Raw genomic sequence first — 20,522 nt, forward strand, 5'->3', positions numbered from 1 at the left:
TGGAGTTTCTTTAAACTAAGAGGAAAAGCCAGTAACCTTGGAGTTTCTTTAAACTAAGAGGAAAAGGTCATAAGTTTTTATGCAATACATACTTGATTCTTTAAACAACAATTGTCAGAAATAACAGAATTAAGGAATGATGTACTTGTGATCCATACAAACCACCAACATTTTGGGTTGTACATAGTGTAAAGAAATGTTTCAAACACTTTTTGAAATACTGTTGTAGCCAATACATAGAGGCTTGCCTCAGGTGGGCATAGTAATGCAGTCTAGAAAAGGAAAATCACATGGGAACTACTCAATTTTTTCAAAATCACTGATTTTATACAATTTTTGTGCAGTACTTTTCCCTAAATCCAAGAGCAAATGTTAAGACTCTCTTCTCCTCTCTCTCTATATATTTTTAATCCTCACCTGAGGACATTTTTCCACTTTTTGTTCAGATAGAATGGGGGGGGGGAGAGAGAGAGAGAGAGAGAGAAACATTGACGTGAAAGGGACACATCAAGTAGCTCCCACCTGCACGACCAACCAGGGCCAGGGACAAACTGCAACCAAGGTTTATGCTCTTAGTGGGAACTGAACCCAGGTCTCTCTGGACCGCAGGCCAATGCTCTAACGGCTGAGCCAAACCAGCCAGGGCTCTTCTCCTCTATTTCTGATGAACTATGGTAAGCTTAGATGACTTTTCCCCTTGGATTTTACCTGGGAGTGGCCTTTAAGTCTTGTTATTTAAAAGAAGGCAGTTTGGCACTTTTATACTGATGTCACCAATGTTAGTATTTCTTGGGAATCTCGGGAAGATTCACATTCTTTACGTGATACGGCACGGGCTGGAGCTTCTGCTAAGCCAGCCTCAGATTTCTCCGGTTTATTTTGTGCATCAGTTTATGTAACAATCTCATTCATGTTGGTCTCCAGAACCATTACCCCACCACCATTTCTGTAAGAATATTGAGTACCTTGTCTACATGGAAAATTAAATCCAATTCATAGATATTTTCAAAACACTTGTCTAATGTTTCCACAAATACTTGAATTAGATCTAAAATGCCAAGTTCACTTTCTGAAAAATCTACACAGAAGACAAAATATAATGTTACATAATGTCTGTAAATCATTTTGTTGTCAGATCCTCCAGTTAACAATCCTCCTCCTAGGAAATTGCAAACCTTTTTATCTCTCTTAGATACCAAATGGAATGTTTCCCTAATCATTGGCTGTTGTGTATCTTCACTACAAAGCTGGTAGAACTTGAAGAGCCACAGCTTCCTCATGGTTGTTGAAGATGATCACCTTGATTATGACTGAGTTGGGAGGACTATGTGGGTGCTGGGGGCCAGGACTTGTATCTCTCTTGCCATCCTTCCCCACTTGCCCCTGCCCTCAACCCTCACGCTTGCCCCTTATTTCGCCATCTTGCTGACATCATTGTCAAATGATTCTTTGTGTATAGTATGAGACATGGATTAGAGGTTCATCTTTTTTTTTCATGTGGTGGTCTAGTACCATTTTTAAAAAGTTTTAATTTCCTACAGAGTAATCTTGGTGCCTATGTCAAACACCAATCAACTGTATGAAAGTGATTTTATTTCTAGAGAGTCTGTCTGGTTCCATTGACCTATCTGTTTTTATATCAGTACCCCCCCTACCATTTTGATTACTGTAATTTTATAAGTCTTAAAATTAGAAATTATTTTTTGTAATTCCATATGAATTTTGGTATTGGCTTGACAGTTTCCCAAACAATTCTATTGGAAGTTTTATTGGGAGTTAATTGAACCAATAGAATAGGAGACTGTTCATCATAACAAATTGAATTTTCCAGTTTATAAATATGATCTGTCTCTCAATTATTTGGATTTTCTTTATTTCTCCCAACAGTGTTTTGTAGTTTTCAGTGTAGCACTTTTCCACATCTTTTGTTAAATTTATTTAAAATTTTTTGATATTATTGGAAAAGAAATTCTTTCTAAATTTTATTTTCCAATAATTTGCTGCCGATATATAGAAATAAATCGACTGTGTGTGTGTGTGTGTGTGTATTTATCCTCACCCGAGCTCATTGTTGCGTTTGTCTTCAGATAGAGCAGGAGGGAGAGAGGGGGGAAGAGAGAGGAAGAAACATCGATGTGAGAGAGACACATTGACTGGCTGCCACTCACATGACCCCAACCGGGGTCGGGGATAAACTGCAACCGAAGTACATACCCTTAGTGGGAACCGAACCCAGGTCTCTCTGGTCCATGGGCCGATGCTCTACCCACTGAGCCAAACTGGCCAGGGCTCGACTGTATGTTTCATATACATTATCTGTTTTGCATAATGTATATTTTATGTTTTTATATATTTACTTCAAATCTTGCAACCTTGCTACTCTTACTAATTCTAGTAGATATTTTGAGTATACCTTATGATTTTTCTGCAAAAACAATCATATTATTTGAAAATTGAGAATTTTTACTTCTCTTTTAAAATGGTGTGTCATTTATTCAGTTTTCTTGGCTTTTTGCATTGTCTAGGATTTTCAGTTCAGTGTTGAAGAAAAGTGGGGATATTGGGCATCCTTGCCATTTTTCCTGTCTTAGGTGGAAAGGCTTTCAACTTCAGATTTGATGTTAGTTGTAGGTTTTTTTTGTGACTGCCTTTTATAAAACTGAAGAAGAATCTTCTATAGTTCTTATTTGCTGGTGATTTTTATTTTTTGGAAAAAAAAAAAGTGTTGGTTTATGTTAAAATGCCGTTTCTTATCAAGATGATTATGGCTTATTTCTGAAACATATTTTTTTGTTGTTCTCCTCTCTCGATTTGTTTTCTAATCTTGGTAGTCACTACTATAGATTAAAGACTCCACAGTCAGCTTGATTTTCTTTTTATTGTCTCACATGGACCTAAAATAATGCTATATACTATACCATATCCAAATGACCCATTGTATGTAGCTGACATTGAGGATTTTTATAGATTTAGTCACAAGCTAGGCATTCCTAGACAACTATTTCCTAGTGTTATTGACTCTTAGGGCTCTTTAGCATTAATCTTTTTTCTTAATAGACATTTTTAAAATTTTAATTCAAGAGTGAAATTGAAGACTTTGTGTGATGTATGGTAATCATTGACTTAGGTGGTTTCTTAACATTGTGCATCCTCTTACTGTATATGTATGAACATAGCATATTCTCAGTAGGAACTTATAATAATAATACTTTCTAATTTCAATTATTGATGTTAATTTTTTTGGTGTAGTTATAAATGTGGTTATAAAATAGCTAGTATATATCTTAATTATGTAGCAATTACTATTTGTAGACTATTTTGCTATATTTTGTAAACACAAGGAATGGCATTTGAAATCAGCCATTTCTTAAATGAAGTTTTGTTTCATTTCCTGATTTTTTTATGTATGCTACAAATATGTCTATATACGTAGACTCAGAGAGTTGACATAAATTTGAAGAAATGTATGGATTCTAAATTGTTTTCCTGTTCCATTAAATGCAATGTTTTAATTGACCTATCTCTGTTATTTCTTTTCCCTTAAATGCTATATAGGTTTCTACTCAAGGAGCATTTAGACTAAATGTGATGATAAGACAAGCATGCCACATGTATATGCACGTATGCCTGTGCGCGCGCGCGTGCGCGCGCGCGCACACACACACACACGGGAGGAACACTGAATGAGACAGTTTAAATCTAATAACTGTATCCTGTACAGTGTCAAGGGTGTTAGGGAAGAGCAGAGTTTTTGATATTAGGGAAAAATTTTTATTAAGAATGTGTTACTATAAGAAGAACAAGTAAGAAATATTTATTAATTGGAAAGAGAGAATAACAATTTCTGAAAATCCATTTATCTAGTAAGGTAGTATATTAAAGATACTTTCCAAACTATAAAGGCCAGTAAAAATGTTAAGGTTTTAAAAATTATTATTTTAATTATTAGTTCTTTATACTGCATGCTATAATATGTGAATTTGCTTCTATTTTATCCAATTTTACTAGTTTAACAGATTTAAAAAATGTTTAATTCTCATTTTCTCCACGCTTTGATCCTTGATTTAAAGAACAAAGGGCAGCACTTCTTGTGTTCTGTTTTTCTGATGTCTTTTTCTGAATATTAAAGAGAAAGATTGTACTTTATTTTAACAATGTGGTATTTCTTCAACTTGATGAACGTTGAATTTTTTTAAATTTAAAAGTTAGATTGGCTTCTTTAAAATTGTAAGTTTATTACTGCACGTAAAAGCAATCAAATGATCCTTGTTCACATAATCGAATCTAAGTAGTAAATTAGTAAATATATGAGAATCATAATTAATTCTTTACTGGGTGATCTATATTTTTCCTGATTTTGTAATGTTTTCCTCCTTCTCAAACACTGCCTGCATTGTATTGCTCTATTTTGATTTATAGGTAGTTTTTAGTCAATGAATGAAATCAGAGCTACTTCAGAATTCATTTGCTTATAATCTTTTGATTTGTCCATGAGCCAAAATAAACCATTGGTGGCTCCATTAGAAAACTATTGAATATATAAACCCAGTATGCTGAGGTTAGCCTACATCTACACTTAAATATGGATTTTGTACTTGGAAATCCTATAGTTTTTGACTTCTGGAATATATGGATATCTAGAAAATAGAAGATGAGGTAAGATGAGAATCTGTTTATGGAAAACATGAGTTTTACATTTATTCTTTCTCATTTCCAGTTTGAATTTGGTGAACATATTAAATATCCCTTTCATATACAAATATATTGAAAAACTAATTCATTGTTCAAAGTTTAAACTGCCCATGAAACGGTTATTGAACTTTAGTTGGGGAGCACTTTAATAAAAACATTTTAACATCTAATTATGAAAAGTATAGAAGTGACCCAAATAATTGATTTTGTATTTTTATTTTATTTGTATATTAACCCATTGATCTTTATTTTGTCTTATACCTGAAAATAAGAACAAAATGTGTGCTTATAGAGCAATTATTTTATTGAGGACATATCTTAAAAGTCAAGAAGTGAAGCTGCTTGGTAATGCTATAAATTTAAAACTGTCCTACAGCAAGACAGTATGATGCAAATATGACTTAATAAGATCACAAACTGAATTTCAGTGAAACAACCAAGATTTACATTAAATTAGGAATTTTAAAACTGATTTAGTTTGTTTTACTGAGCATTTGCTTAATAACATTTTGCCTTCTTGCAATCTTTTTAAAGACAATAATTCGTCTGTGAAATGCAGGCACATCCTCAGTAGAAAAATTGAAAGCAACAGCTCACTTTCTGAAACCACACATATAGCGATATAAAGAAATATTTCAGCTCTACAAAATTTAATAAATCATCCCATTTCCTAATTTGATCATATTAGATGCTGATGTGGAAGAAGCATTTCAAATACCATCTCCTCATTAATATACATCAGTCTGGGGAATAGAATGGAATACTTATGCAGAGATGTCACAGTTACTGTTTCTTAGTTTACTAAGTGGAACAGGTTGATGTGATACTGGGTGCTATTTGTCAATGTCTTGTTAAAATGGTTTGGGTCGAGTTATGGAGTCCAGAAAGACGGCGGCTGATAAATCAAAAGTGGATTGAGTGGACAGGAGGCAGTGATTGATACTGTGACAGGATATGAAGAAAGGAACCTTGATACAAGCATGCATGATATTGAATATGAGAAGGAAAATGGCCCTGGAGTATGGATATTATTCAAGGAAATGAGAATAATAATATCAGCCTGAAAATATTGCTGGCTGAAGATTAGGATAGTCCTTATTAGAGCATAATACTTAGAATGGTAAGGGTGAAATTATGTAAAAATTTGTGAGAAGAATATTTTAACCTGTGTCTGAAGACTCTTTAATGATTATTGTTTAATGTAGCTTTAGCCGTGTTTTTCCAGACTAATTCTTAAAGCATTTCTTAAAAGCATCCTGCCAGAAAATTAAAACATTTTTTCAGACTATTTTAAAGAACATTTACCTTCACATCTTGATTTTACAGAATTATGTATTCAGAGACTGAACTTGTATTTATAAATAGTATTTTCTATACATTGGTTTTGACTTATAAAATTACATTGTTAACTTTAAGTGAAAAATCTGCATTGCACAGTTTTCAGCATGTTTTACGGTAGTCATTTTGAATGGCAAATGAAAGATCTCTGACACATGAGCCATTTCACGGAGATCAAGGCTGTATATACTGAATTTTCTTTTACTGAATTATCAGTGAAATATTAGCTGATGTCAAGGAGTTCTTGGCGGGAATCTTTTGATTAGTCCTACTTTTATCCTTGACAGTGTATAAGTAGGAAGAACTTTCTTTTGCTTCCTCTCTGGAAGTTCTGTATCTAACACTGGCAGAGTAAGCGGTTCCTTGGAAAGGTATTCAATTAACTTTTGTTTTTAATCCTCACTGAGGATATTTTTCCATTTATCTTCAGATAGAGTGCTGGGGGTGGGGTGGGAGGGAGAGAGAGAAACTTTGATGTGAGAGAGACACATTGATTGGCTGCATCCTGCATGACCCTGACCAGGGCCAGTGACCGAATCGCAACTGATGTACATGCCCTTGACCAGACTCAAACCCACAACTCCTTGGTCTGCAGGTCGACACTCTAACCGCTAAGACAAACTGTCCAGGGTTTCAATTAACTTTTGATTATACAGTATATGAGAGACAAAGAAATGTGTAGTTAACAAATAATTATAATATTTGATTCTTTTATACAATGTCTTTTTTTCCCTCTTAAGGACTTATGCTTTATAGCATAGTTTTTGTTAAATATGTAATAGAAAACATTTGAAATGAGGTATTACTATTTATTCAGATGATTGAAACCAGTAGTGATGAATTCATTGATAATTTTTTTCTAGCCCATTATAAAAATTCTGGTAAGTGTGTGTAGTATTCCTGGATTCTTCAAAACTCATTTAATTAAATGAAAGTTGTTACTTTGGGGTTAATCACCTCCATATCTGATAAACCAACTTCATCGTGTCAGCTAAATAACATAGTATTAGAACTTAGCATAAGTTCTTAACTGTGCTATTTATTGCCACAAATTGTTTTAGGAGGTTCAGAATGTGATTCTGAATATTTGAAGAGGAAAAATAGTCATTTCCAAATTATGGAAAACATTTTTAATAGTTTTCTGAAGTTTCCCCTCTAATTCATTCTTTGTATGGCAAACAAAATGCAAATCTGCTAGTACCTCCCTTATTTCAGTGGTTTAGAATAAAATCTAAATGTCGATGGGGCTTGAACTCCCTCTGTGATCTGGTTCTCCCTGTTTTTTCAATCACATTTTCTAATTTCAGTCATACTTACAATTTCTCTATAATTCTTTTTCTCTTATGGCCCTTGAACATGTGGTTGTTTCTGCTTGAAATGTTCTTTTCTCTCATCACCTCTTATTCATCTTAGAGCTCTTGAGTTAAAGACATTTCCTTGGAAGGCCTTCTCTGTCCACCCAGACATGGATACATTCTCCCGTCATACACAGTATTCACAGCTCATAACCCTGGTTCAGCAAGCTTGCTAAAGCTGATCCTAGTTACTGTTACAGAAACATGGGTATGCATTCAGTCTTATTCATTTTCAACTTACGGATTGAGTTTTAAGCTTGATAATTACTTCTTGCTTGATTTTTATTTCTATCATGGAGAAACTAATCTGAAATTAATGACAAATTAAAAATAGCACAGAAAAAGTTCTGGATCAGCCTTTCTGAATGTCAGTGTCCTCATTCGTAAAATGAGTGTTGAACTTATTCTAGTTATAATTCTGTTTCTAAATTGTATAAGTTTTTTTTTTTTTTTATCCTCACCCGAGGACATTTTTCCATCTTTTGTTCAGGTAGAGTGGGAGGGAGAGAGAAGAACAGAGAGAGAGAGAGAAACATCAATGTGAAAGGAACACATCGAGTGGCTGCCACCCGCACAACCAACCAGGGCCGGGGACAAACTGCAACCGAGGTTCGCGCCCCCAGCGGGAACCGAACCCGGGTCTCCCAGGACCGCAGGCCGACGCTCTAACCGCTGAGCCAAACCGGCCAGGGCTAAATTGTATAAGTTTTATAATGTATAGTCATTTAAACAAAAACTTTGTTTTAACATTTTTTACTTTTCACTGTTTTTTTTGTTTTTGTTTTTGTTTTTTAAACCTGCTATTTTGCCTTGTAACTATGCTTCAAAAGAATAATTAAACCCACTTCAAGGAACTGAACATTTACTCAAATTGTTGTTTTGCCTACTTGGTCAGCTTCTACTTGCTTCCCTACAGAGAGAGACTAGTTTGCTCTGGTTTTCTACAGGACTTTTATTCTTTGTGCATTGGTGTTGGAAATGATCTTCTAATGAAAATTTTTGTTTATTTGATTTATAACTTTAAGAGGTGACTATGAGGCCCTGGAGAGGTAAAGATGAAGAATTTGTAGGTCTAGAAGGTTGTTTTAGACTGCTTTTGTTAGATGAGGAAGCTGAGACTATAGAAATTAATTCCAGGGTAAGCAAGTAGTGGTGGCAGAAATGGTTTCCTAATTGTGTGGTGTTTTAAGGCTTCTCTTTTCACAAGGTGGTTTATTTTCCTTCTCTCTAGTTTTTAAATGGGTACAGATCATTGCAGGATCAATAGAGGAAGAGAAAATTCTGGTTGACGAAAGCTGGTAACATTGTTCTTATACACAGGTAGTCTGAAAGTAAGCTGTTTGATTGGGGATAATAAATTGAGTATAAAATTAACATTGTATAAAAATCTAAGAAATTATCAATTTGTTTTAAAATTTGCTGTATTTCTATAAGGAGTCAGTTAAATAAATGTGTTTCTATTGTTTCTTTATTTACCTTAGGTAATGTATATTTATAAAATTTATCCACAATAAAGATGAAGTCCAGACATTGGGTCTAACCATCGGTAAAGTACACTTTCATTCAGGCCTCTATTTATTTTTATTAATATGTCCTTGACTGGAACTAGCAGCAGTTTTACATGGCCGTTAAAAATAGGTGGATTTTATTTGACCAGTGATCTCACTTCTAGGAATTATACCCTAAGAAGCCTGAACCACCAATCAGAAAGAATATATGTATCCCTGTATTTGTAGCAGCACTAGTTACAATAGCTAAGATCTGGAAACAGCCAAATGTCCATCAGTAGACGAATAGATAAAAAAGCTGTGGCACATATACACAATGGAGTACTATGCAGCTGTAAGAAAGAAGGATCTCTTAACATGGAGGGACCTGGAAAGTATTATCCTAAGTGAAACAAGCAAAGCAGAGAAAGACAAGTATCATATGATCTCACTTATATGTGGAATATAATGAACATAACAGTCTGAGGAATGGGGTAGTCACAGAGATGTGGAAGTGGGGTACAGACTGACAATTCCCAGAAGAGGGGGTGGTGGGGGAGCGATAAACCACAGTACTTATATGCATGTGTGCATGAACAATGGACCTGGACAACAAAGCTGGGGACAGGGCGGGGAGGGGTGGGGAGGGGGGAATCAGTGGGGGGAAAGGAGAACCATCTGCAACAAAAATAAATTAAATAAAAATAGATACCTTAGCTTCAAAAAAAATAAAAAAGGTAGATTTTTAGTTATTAGTCCTAAGGAATTAATGACCTTAATTAAAAAATAGGGTATTATTCTTTTACACTACCTTCTACTTCTCTGTTAAGTTGCTTTTTAATTAAGATTTTTAGGTTTATAACATATAATCCAAACTGGGCAAAAGGTGAACTATAAGTATGAGGACTTGAAATTTTCCTTTTTTTTTTTTATCCTCACCCGAGGACATTTTTTCATTTTTTTGTACAGATAGAGTGGGAGGGAGAGAGAGAGAGAGAAACATCGACGTGAAAGAGACACATCGAGTGGCTGCCACCCACACAACCAACCAGGGCCGGGGACAAACTGCAACCGAGGTACATGCCCTTAGCAGGAACCGAACCCGGGTCTCTCCAGACCGCAGGTGATGCTCTAACCGCTGAGCCAAACCGGCCAGGGCGAAATTTTCCCATTTTTAAATAAAAAAGTCAGTGATTTACATTCAGTATAAGATTTTATTTAGCGCTGTAGTATTGGGTCGATTAAATAAATGCAATTTGTTTTTTGATACTTTGCTTTAAGATGTGCCCTCTGGTTTACAGACATTTTAAATCAGTTTTAATACTTTTACATCAAAATTTTCTGTTTAGGTCCAAAAGAAGTACAGTAAAAATCAATTAGTTGTCTTCATCTTCAAAAATTAGATTAAGAATACCTAAATTCTTAGGTGGCATAAATAAGAACTGCTCTCTAAAGATGAAGTAGATTACTTTTTCATTTACATTTCTTCTCAGTTCTTTAACTGCAGTGCCACCTAGTTCTTCTGTTCTTGACTCACATTGAAGCACTTTGCTGTGCAGCTAAAATCATGGCCCAGATTTTTACCTAGTATGGCAGATGTGTTATGGTGAACCCTGTCTGGGGAGTCCTGAATTGAGTGAATGGACCTATTATTTCTTAGCTAAGTTATGGCTACTTTTCTGGTATTTAGCCAAGCTTCACTGTTGTGTAGAGTGGGGTCATGACTCTAAACAGCTGAGTGATGATCTGTCCATTTTGATTTTTCCATTGCTCCTCTTCCCTGATATATATAACTTGCAATTGACCATATTTCTTCATGCAACGTTAACTACATTATCAAGTTAAGAACTTTTAATACATGCTTTTTGGTTGAGGTAATTTCATTGTAGCAATAGCTGAATTTCTTACTATTTCTTGTGCCTCATTTACATTGGAGCAGTGGCGGAAAATCAGGAGAACACAATGTAGGGAATGGTTTTTTTCCAGGCAGAGCCCAGGCTAGAATTTACCCTGATGGATTGCTATAGACTCTACTATTGGTTATAACTAATTGCCATTGAGTTTTTTTGTTTTTTTTTTTAAATCTTTATTGTTGGATGTAAATTGTATTACAGATGTTCCACATTTTTCCCCCATTGACCCCCTCCTCCCCACTCCCGCCCTCCTCCCACCTTTTCCCACACTATTGTCTGTGTCCATTGGTTATGCATAAAAGTTCTTTGGTTTATCTCTTCCCACCCCCCCAACCCCTTTCCCTTTGAGGTTTGTCAGTCTAGCAATGAATTTGTACTTCTTAATCTCTTCACCTTTTTCACCCATTCCCCCAACCCCCCTCCCAACTGGCAACCAATAAAATGTTCTTGGTATCTATGATACTGTTTCTGTTCTACCTGTTCATTTTATTTGTAGATTCAATTGTCGATAGATATGTATTCATTGCCATTTTGTTTGTTCATATATTTTATCTTTTTCTTCAAAAAGACCCTTCATCATTTCATATAATAACGGTTTGGTGGTGATGAACTCCTTTAACTTTTTCTTGTCTAGGAAAGTTTTTATATGGCCATCGATTCTAAATGACAGCTTTGCAGGATAGAGTAATCTTGGTTGTAGGTTCTTTCTTTTCATCACTCTGAATATTTCTTGCCACTTCCTTCTGGCCTGCAAAGTTTCTTTTGAGAAATCAGCTGACAGCCTTATGGGGACTCCCTTGTAGGTAACTAGCTGCCTTTCTCTTGCTGCTTTTAGGATTCTCTCTTTGTCTTGAACCTTTTGCATTTTGATGATGATGTGTCTTGGTGTGGGTTCATCTTGTTTTGGTCCTTTTTTATGCTCTTGAGGCCCTCCCTAAGTTCACTGAGGTTCTCACTGAGTTCATTGAGCATCCTAATAAGCAGTATTTTGAACTCAGCATCTGTTAGGTTGCTTATCTCCATTTCACTTAGTTCTTTTCTTGGGGTTTTGTTCTGTTCTTTCATTTGGGACCTGTTTCTTTGTCTCCTCATTTGGGCTGCCTCCCTGTGTTTGTTTCAGTGTATTACTTAATGAGAGGTATAGGGCTCGCTGAGACCAGATGCTGCTCGTTTGAAAGAATTTAGGAAAAACTTGAAGCAGGATCCAAGACAGACCAATCCTATGGTTAAGCAAGTGGCAACAGCTTGGGTGGGCCTGAAAGTTGGGTGGGGCGGGGCCTTAGGGAATCACTAGGATGGGGCTACCAGTGTGAGCCAGGTTGCTGGAGTCCCAGATATGGTGACTGCCGCCCCCGGGAAGGGCTCACCAAAGGAACAAAGGCCTCTGACAGCACGTTTGTCCGGGAGAAAGCCCCCTCTCTAGCCCTCGCTCCGGTGCCAAACAGCTCAGTTCTTCCCTGTATGACTCTGGTGCCCCTCGAGCTGCCTCCCCTCCGAGCTTAGAGGGAGAGAGTCCGACAAGTCCGTGCGCGGGCCCTTTAAGGAGCTGCTGGGGCTCCAGCCACGTCAGCTTCCCTGAGCCTCAGTTCCCGCTGGTTTTCCAGCCAGAAGTTATGGGGACTCTCTTCCTGGCACTGGAACCGTGAGCGGGGCACCTGGTGTGGGACGAGGACCCCCTCAGTCCTCAAGAAGGACCTTCCCAGCCGAGGTATCCTCCTGATTTTTATCCGCCGCACGTGGGTGTGGGACCAGCCCGTCCCCTCCGCCCCTCCTACCAGTCTTGATGCGGCTGCTGCTTTAATTCCGTAGTTGTAGGACTTCCATTCAGCTTGATTTCAGGCGTTTTTGAATGATGGTGGTTCTGTAGTTTAGTTGTAACTTTGATGTGGTTGTGGGAGGACGCGATACCACGTTTACCTACCTGCCATCTTGACCGGAAGTCTCGCCACTGAGTTTTATTGGGTGGCTCTTTGAATGTTGGCAGGTACTTGAACTAGTCCCTGCCCTAGACAGGCTTATTGTTATAACATTTCCTTTTTGATTTCTTTTTCTACTTGTTCTTTTACATCATCATGGTATAATCCAAGGTAGAAAGTAACAAGTTTTATCTCATGATTTGTATAGTGACTAGGGATAATTTATTGAGAAAAAAATATTTTCCCTATTTATTATTAATTATTTTGCCCTATTCATTCCTTTGAAATTGCAGAATTGTAGAGTCTTGCCCCCCAAATTGATAATGATTACTTAAAATACCAACGTAACTTAAAAATAAGTAAACTTATGTTTTGTTGATTATAAGTAAAGGAGTCATTAATTATGCCCTTTACTTTTATTTTTTCTGTATTTCACTCATTTTTTGGTGAGGATCTAGAGCAGGGGTGGGGAATGTCCGGCCTGTGGGCTGTATAAGACCCATGAAATCACTTGGTCTGGCCCTGCCAAGGCAACCACAAGCGGGACTTGAAATTCAATAAATCTAGGAGCTTTTCTCAAAGCAACTTAAATTTATATTAAGTGAGTAATAATAATAACGTACATTTTGAGGAACAGGCACAGAATGTCCATTATGGGATAGACAGGACACATAAGAGTGTACATGACGGGACAGTCACGTATGCTTCTCATCGGCCCGTCTGCCTGTCTTGTGGTGATTCAGGACAGTCAGTGCCAGGCCGGTTGGAAGTGCAGTTGTTGTGAAAGTGTTAACACACTGATGGAACTATGGCGATCCTGTGATGATGAGACAAGATGCAATGAGATGATTCCTCACAACGTTGATGACCTTGCCTCTAATGATTGATGACATTGTTGTCAACTTCTTTGTTGATGTAGATGATAACTCCAATCTAACTTTTATCCACACATCCACGATCAACAATCCTCCCAGAAACTGAATCTCAGATGAAGATTCAGGAAATTACAGTATATAGAAAAGACCTCAAGAGTCAATTATATGAACGTTGGATATGTTCCAAATCCAAGATGCAGGATTAGAACAGTGATCAAAGCAAAATAATTGCGTCACTGGTGATACACACACTGGATAGTTATTAAAACTTAAATGGTATGACATCCTACAAATGGCAGTTACAAAGAAAAGAAAAGGTGATGCAGAGTGTTGAACTTTCCAAGAGAAATGGACAAATGATATTTTTATTGAAGTCAAAGGCAAACCTGTGTGCCTAGTTTGTGCTGATGCGTTAGTAGTAATATTAAAAGCCAACCTGGAGTGTCATTACAGCTCAAAATATGCTAAACTCAATGAATTGGAATGCCAAATGTGTCTGGGTAAAATCAGTGCTCTTCAGCCGAGTTTGAAATCACAGCAAGCCTCTTTCACTAAGCCTTGTTGTGACAGAGATAATGTTATTCAGATGAGTTATGTAGTGAATGAGCTAATATCAAAGAAGCTGTGATTTTTTATGTAGAGGGAGAGTTTGTGAAAGAGTGCATGGTGGCTGCTGGGGAGTTGTTACCACTAGACAAAGTAAAATTGTTTCAGATTGTTAGTTTGTCAACCATCTCAGTTGGCATTACTGACTTAGCCCAAGATATTGAAAAAACACTAAAGGATTCTGCAGGAGATTTCCAATTTTTCTCTGTGGCTTGTGACGAAACAACGGACTTAACAAATACTGTCCAACTGGCCATTTTCAATCCTGGGAAACTGCACAGTTTGACGCGTGAGAGGAACTGCAGTCACTGGAAGCCATGCGTGGTACTACAGGAGGTGAGGACTTATTTGAGAGACTTATTTTATCAATGAAAAACCTTGAGCTAGCATTTGAAAAGTTAAGTGGCCTTATTACACAGATGGAGCTCCAGCCGTGGTTGGCTTGAAAAACAGGTTAATTGCATTTATCAAGGAAGAACTGAATCATCTCAGTCTTGATCCAAGTGATTTAATTGTATGCGTCATACACCAACAGAGTCTCTGTGCACAGTTGTTGCCACTCAACAATGTGATGTTAATGGTAGTTTCATGCATATATTTTGTCAAAAACAGAGCGTTTAACAGCCACCAGTGTAAGGAGTTACTGAATGATCTTGACTCTTGAGTATGGGCATCTTAGTTTATCACTGTGAAGTGCAGTGGCTGAGTTGTGGGAACATGCTCATGAGGTTTTATGAACTTCAGGATGAAGCCAAGCAATTCATGGAGATGAAGAGAAAACTTGTCAGGGAACATAGTGATAGCAAGTGGCTGTATGATTTAGCATTCATGGTGTACATTACCACGTACCTCTCAGAGCTGTGAAGCCCCAACCAGCTTCTTGGCTCTCTGCTTTCAAACGTGAAATCATTTGAAGCTAAATTAAGGCTGTGGAAAGTGCAACTTGAAAGGACTAACACAGTGCGTTTTTCCACTATAGAAGGACAAAAACTTTCTAGGACACTTGAATATGCTGGTGAATGTGTGAAAGATTCAAGGACATGAAAAGTAAACAAATGTAATGGAACATTTTTGCCACACTGTTCAACTGGGAACTAACGGATGTGCCTGATAACCTACAACAACGAAATTATTCAGCTGCAAAGCGATGATGAGCCGAATGCTAGGTACAGCCACCTCCCAATGTTTGAGTTCTGTAAACATTTCATAAGCTATAATGAATTTCCCACTTTGAGGATACATGCATTGAAATATGTGTCTTTGTTAGGAACAACTTACTTCTGTGAGCAGTTCTTTTTAAAACTTACCATTGCAAATAGTCAACTACATTCCAGACAGACTGATGCAAACCTGAAAAAGCAGTTGCAAGTAGCAACATCATCAATACCAGCTAACATCACACACCTCACCTAAGAGAAGCAGTTCCAGCCATCACATTAGGGGTGAGTTAATTAAATGTTTGACCAAATATAGCAGGGTCATTTTTAAGTTGATAATTTTGTATGGCCCAGGAATGATGTTATAAATATCCAAGTGGCCCTTGACAGAGAAAAGGTTTCCCACCCCCAGTCTAGAATATGTATTTATAAATCTATTTGTTAAAAGATCATATTTGTTCTGTTCTATAGAAACAGTGCTTAATATTTAATGACATTTTGTTCTAGAACTTTCTATATTTTTTGAGAATATTTTCACAAGCATGTTTATCGTGTGGATAATGTAAGTTTTACAGCTTGTAACTACAACAGAAAGTGTAAATAACACTGTAAACTGCATATTAAATTGGGTCTTCCTGATAGTGGTGAACTTCAGTAATTCCATGTTAGTTTTTAAAAAAATATACTTAGAATAAACTTTGCATTCACAGATACTAAATATGAAATTAATATATAAAGCTACTTTTGCCAAAGCCAATTAGTCTTTATTTTTATTTTTTAAATTTATTTTCTCAGGGGAAGTGACATAATCTGATGTATGGTTTTAAAGAGCTCTTTGGTGACTGTGTAGAGAATAAACTAGTGCAACAGAAGTAGAAGCAAGCAGACCAGTTGTGAATCAGTTTCTAAAGTCCACAAAAAAGATGGTATCTCAGAAGAGTGTGATATTTGAAGAAATGAAAGAAAGTAATGGGACTTGAGTATACATTGAGTGCAAACCCAACAGAGCTTTCTGATGGATTAGATGTGGGGGAGGCTGAGGAGAGGAAAGGGTTTGAAAGAATGGAAAGAATGGAGCCATGTAAAAGTTTGCAGTGCATAACCTTCATCTGTGCTCAGGCTCTGATTTAGAAAGAAGATGGATGTTGGTGACTTCAATGAGGAGGATAGTGAAGGATCGTCTTTATTTTATTTTATTTTTTTATCCTCACCTGAGGACATTTTTTGATATTTTACTCAGATAGAGTGGGAAGGAGAGAGAGGAAGAGAGAGAGAGAGACATCGACATGAAAGGGACACATCGAGTGGTTGCCACCCACACGACCCAATTAGGGCTGGGGACAAACTACAACCGAGGTACGTGCCCTTAGTGTGAACCAAACCCAGGTCTCTTCAGACCACAGGCCACTGCTCTAACCACTCAGCAAACCAGCCAGGGCTTAGTGTAGATTTCTTAGAATTTCTGTTGGTTTCTATTGGTTCTGTTACTCTGTTTTTTTGTGAAATAATACATGTTCACACCCTGTTCCTGCCTCTTGCCTTAGGAATTTGTGCATATTGTGCCAGTTACCTTTCAGCATTATTTCCAGGCTGAAGATTCCGAAGTTTTATAGTTCACCTTCATATGGAAGGCCTCCACCCCATACCTTCCTAATAATTTTATTTTCACATACATGCATTGTCTGGTTCTTGTCAAAAGAAATAGATTTAGGTAATATTTTTCTTCTCTGTTTCCAATATGCTTTCTGTTAATGGCCACTATTACAGTTGGCCTTTCTGAATAGAACAGCACATTGGAAATGTTACTCCTCAGGAAACAGTGTATAATGACTACCAGATCTCTTTCCAGATCACTCTTATTTTATGAGTATAGTAATCCTTCTCATTTATGAGTTTGCCTTATTTGAAATTCAGATATAATGTACATTTACTTCTGTACTGTATATGTTTTTCAGTACCTCCGCTGGATATATGGGTCACTTGTTTCCATTTTTGTTCTTTTGCCAGTTGCTTCTTAGACTATTGGACACAAACATATTAAGTGTCATGAAAATATATTATATTTTATCATTGAGCTATGTGTATTCCATGTGGTATTTGTAACCCTGACGATATTGGGCAAGAAGTGATTAAAAAGAATGTTGTTTGTGCTGTCAGAGCTATTACTGCCAAGGTAGATGTCTAGTAGTGCTACACATAAAGTGCCATGACAGTGTAAAATGAAAGGCATATTGTCCCCTCAGACTCCAAAGAGTGTGAGACTCTTTGCCAAAAGGGGTTTAAAATAACTCTTTCATCATTAACTTTGTGGTATACAGACTAAGGAAGCAAAGCTCTCAGGTTAGAGGCCAGGGAGCTATAGAACCGCAAAGTGTTTCTATTAATTTGTAAAACCTGTAATTAGAATTTTGTGACAAATGTTTTTTTTAAAAAGCAACGCTTTTAATATAAATTAATTTGTACAGATTTTATTTTTAAGGTCTCTATTTTCAGAAGGTATATAAGCAAAATCTAAGAATGGACTTTCAGATGAGGTGTGAATGAATTTACTATAACCAATAATAAAGTGGAAAGAGGCTTTTAAAAAAAAAGTCCACAGCTGTAGGGCCTGAGTGGCTCAGTTGAGCAGCGTCTTGTGCACCAAAAGGTTGCCGGTTGGATTCCCTGTCAGGGCACATACCTGGGTTGCAGATTTGCTCCTAGGTTGGGGTTGGGGGCATGTACAGAAGGCAACTGATCTCTCTCTCTTTCCCCCTCCCCCTTCCTAATAAGTCCACGGCTTATATTCATTGCTTTTATTCAAAGGACAGAAAATTCCAGGTTTATTGGCTAAAGAATGGCAATATGCTTGATGGTTGATTCTTAACCTTTCTTTAATCATATCAGATGTAAAGAGGAATGTCAAAGGGAGAATCTGATGAAAACCGTGGCCTTCTTAGAAAATTTCATATTTTTACATACATGCTTTTCATATCGGTTGGGGGGCGTTGTTCACTGACATCCTAAAACTCTGTGAACCCACTGGGTGAGAGAACATTTGTACTAGTGTCAGAAACATTCAAGCAACTTTCAGAATCAAATTTGAATGACTATGCAAGTATAAATATCTATGAGCTAAGGGAGGTGGCCCCAGTAATTATGCTTTTTCCCTTCCTGTTTTAGCCCCATTATTGTCTATTTCCGTCTCAGTAATTTAAAAGACAGATTGAAATCTATAGCTTATTTCCAATTTAAGGTAGGGGAATGTCTTTAGTAGCTAGTTAGTGTGTTCTTTGTTTTCTGTATTTTTATTTTAGTGAATGTGAAACATTTGTGAAACATATTTATGAAGCTTTATAGATTGTGATTTAAGAAAATAAGATGAGTTTCTTGTCTAAGAATTCTCCTACCATGAGGATTTTTAAAAAGTTAATTCTGACTGTTTGAGATATTACTTTATTAATCCATTAGTTCTGTTATATTATACTTATTTTTATTATTGATTTTTGTTTCTTTATATAATCTCTCCAGTTATTCTTTCTGTTGAATTTTGTTAGGTTTGACATTTCCCTGACATCTTCATATTAGAAGATTACAGTATTTATTATTCTAGATAACTTATAAAAATATTAAATGAGATAGATTCTGTAGTCATTTTAGAATAGTTCATTGTGGAGTACTTTTGGAGTACAGATGACCCTTGAACAACACAACACAGGTTACTGGTGCTAACCCCCCATGAAGCTGAAAATCTATATAACTTAACTGTTAATAGCCTACTGTTGACCAGAAGCCTTACTGATAACATAAACAATTGATTAGCACATATTTTATATGTGTACTATATACTGTGTTCTTACAATAAAATAAGCTAGGGAAAAGAAAATGTCATTAAGGAAATTATAAGGAAGAGAAAATACCATATACAGTATTTGTTGAAAAAAATAATCCATGAATAAGTGGACCCACAAAGCTCAAACTAGTGTTATTTGGGAGTCAACTATATTTTATTTTTAATACCAACCATTGAAGAAAATGCCATTGTTTTCAAACTCTTCTTCCACTGTGTCTCAGGTTATCTGAACTTCCCGTAAGATAGGCATCAAGTTTTATTCATTTTGTATCATCAATTACTAGCATAATGTTACTTGCCTAATAGTAGATTTCAGTAAACCCTAATAGTTGGTTCCTTGGATTGAAAGATTACTTTCTCCATTTCCAACACAGGTATTTTTAAAAAATAGTCAACTTGGGACCTTTGTATAGGAGGCTTTTTGAAAGTCTTGAAAATTACCTGTGTTCAATCCTCTTTACCTCCAGAATAGTTGTGTGCATTGTCAGGTATATGACAGACCAAGTCAACTCTAAGCCTGTTTTTCAGGATATTAGTTTCTAAATTTATGGTTGATTCCTTGTAGTCTTGGGAGGGAACATTACAGAAACATAACGGTATGTCTTTAAAGATTGTAAGATAAAGTCTTTGAAGGAGGCTTAGTTTGGATTTAAAATCATTCATTACATATAACCTTATCACTTTTTTAGAAAAGAATGAAGAATGGTATTATTTGGAAAAAATAATGGATTAAATATTAAACATCAAGCATTTTTATTTTCTAGGAGGTGGTATGGTATAGTCAGTCCTTTGATGCCACTTTAAGGAAAAATAAAAGTGAAATAGTTGGAGCATTGTTTATTTTTCTCATAAATGAAGGATATTTTGGAATTCACTTTTTGTTATTTAAATTCTTAGAAAACAAGGTTTGTAAGTGATTAAGTTCATGTTTATCAAGAAATCAGTATTTTGGAAGAGTTATTTTTAGTGATAGTGATTGCATTAAGTGTGTTACTGTCATAGTTTTCTCTTAATTTTTTAGCAGTCACGATCTCTGATACTCTTAAAGGAAGTTAAAAAAAAAAAAAAAGCCACAAATTGAATCATAGGTAATAGGGCAGGAAGGAAGGTAATAGAGAGGGCTTCCATGATATCCTCAAGCTTCATCCACTAAAAAAGATATTACCAAGCTATAATTGACTACTTTGGGAAATTCAACTTCATGTGGCAAAGCCAAAGTCTCTTAAATTATCATTAAAGGCATATATCTGCTACTTTGATGGCTTTTTTTTTTATTATTAGCTTTGGAAAAGCTAAAAATATGACTGTGAATTTGTGTAGTTACACTTTGAACTACATCTACATGGCTTCT

General features: G+C 36.2%; 1 long non-coding RNA gene and 1 pseudogene across 1 annotated transcript; one reads left to right on the forward strand and one right to left on the reverse strand.

The window, feature by feature from the left end:
• Positions 1-721: 721 nt before the first annotated feature.
• Positions 722-2,069, reverse strand: LOC118617676 (annotated as a pseudogene).
• Positions 2,070-8,864: 6,795 nt separating this feature from the next.
• On the forward strand, positions 8,865-19,954 carry LOC118617175. Its single transcript, XR_004956805.1, has 4 exons — positions 8,865-8,931; positions 15,162-15,348; positions 15,450-15,624; positions 19,936-19,954. It is a non-coding gene; the product is annotated as an uncharacterized LOC118617175 (long non-coding RNA).
• The last annotated feature ends 568 nt before the right edge of the window (positions 19,955-20,522 follow it).

Source organism: Molossus molossus, unplaced genomic scaffold, assembly GCF_014108415.1.
Source record: "Molossus molossus isolate mMolMol1 unplaced genomic scaffold, mMolMol1.p scaffold_m16_p_5, whole genome shotgun sequence".
NCBI classification, from domain to species: domain Eukaryota; kingdom Metazoa; phylum Chordata; class Mammalia; order Chiroptera; family Molossidae; genus Molossus; species Molossus molossus.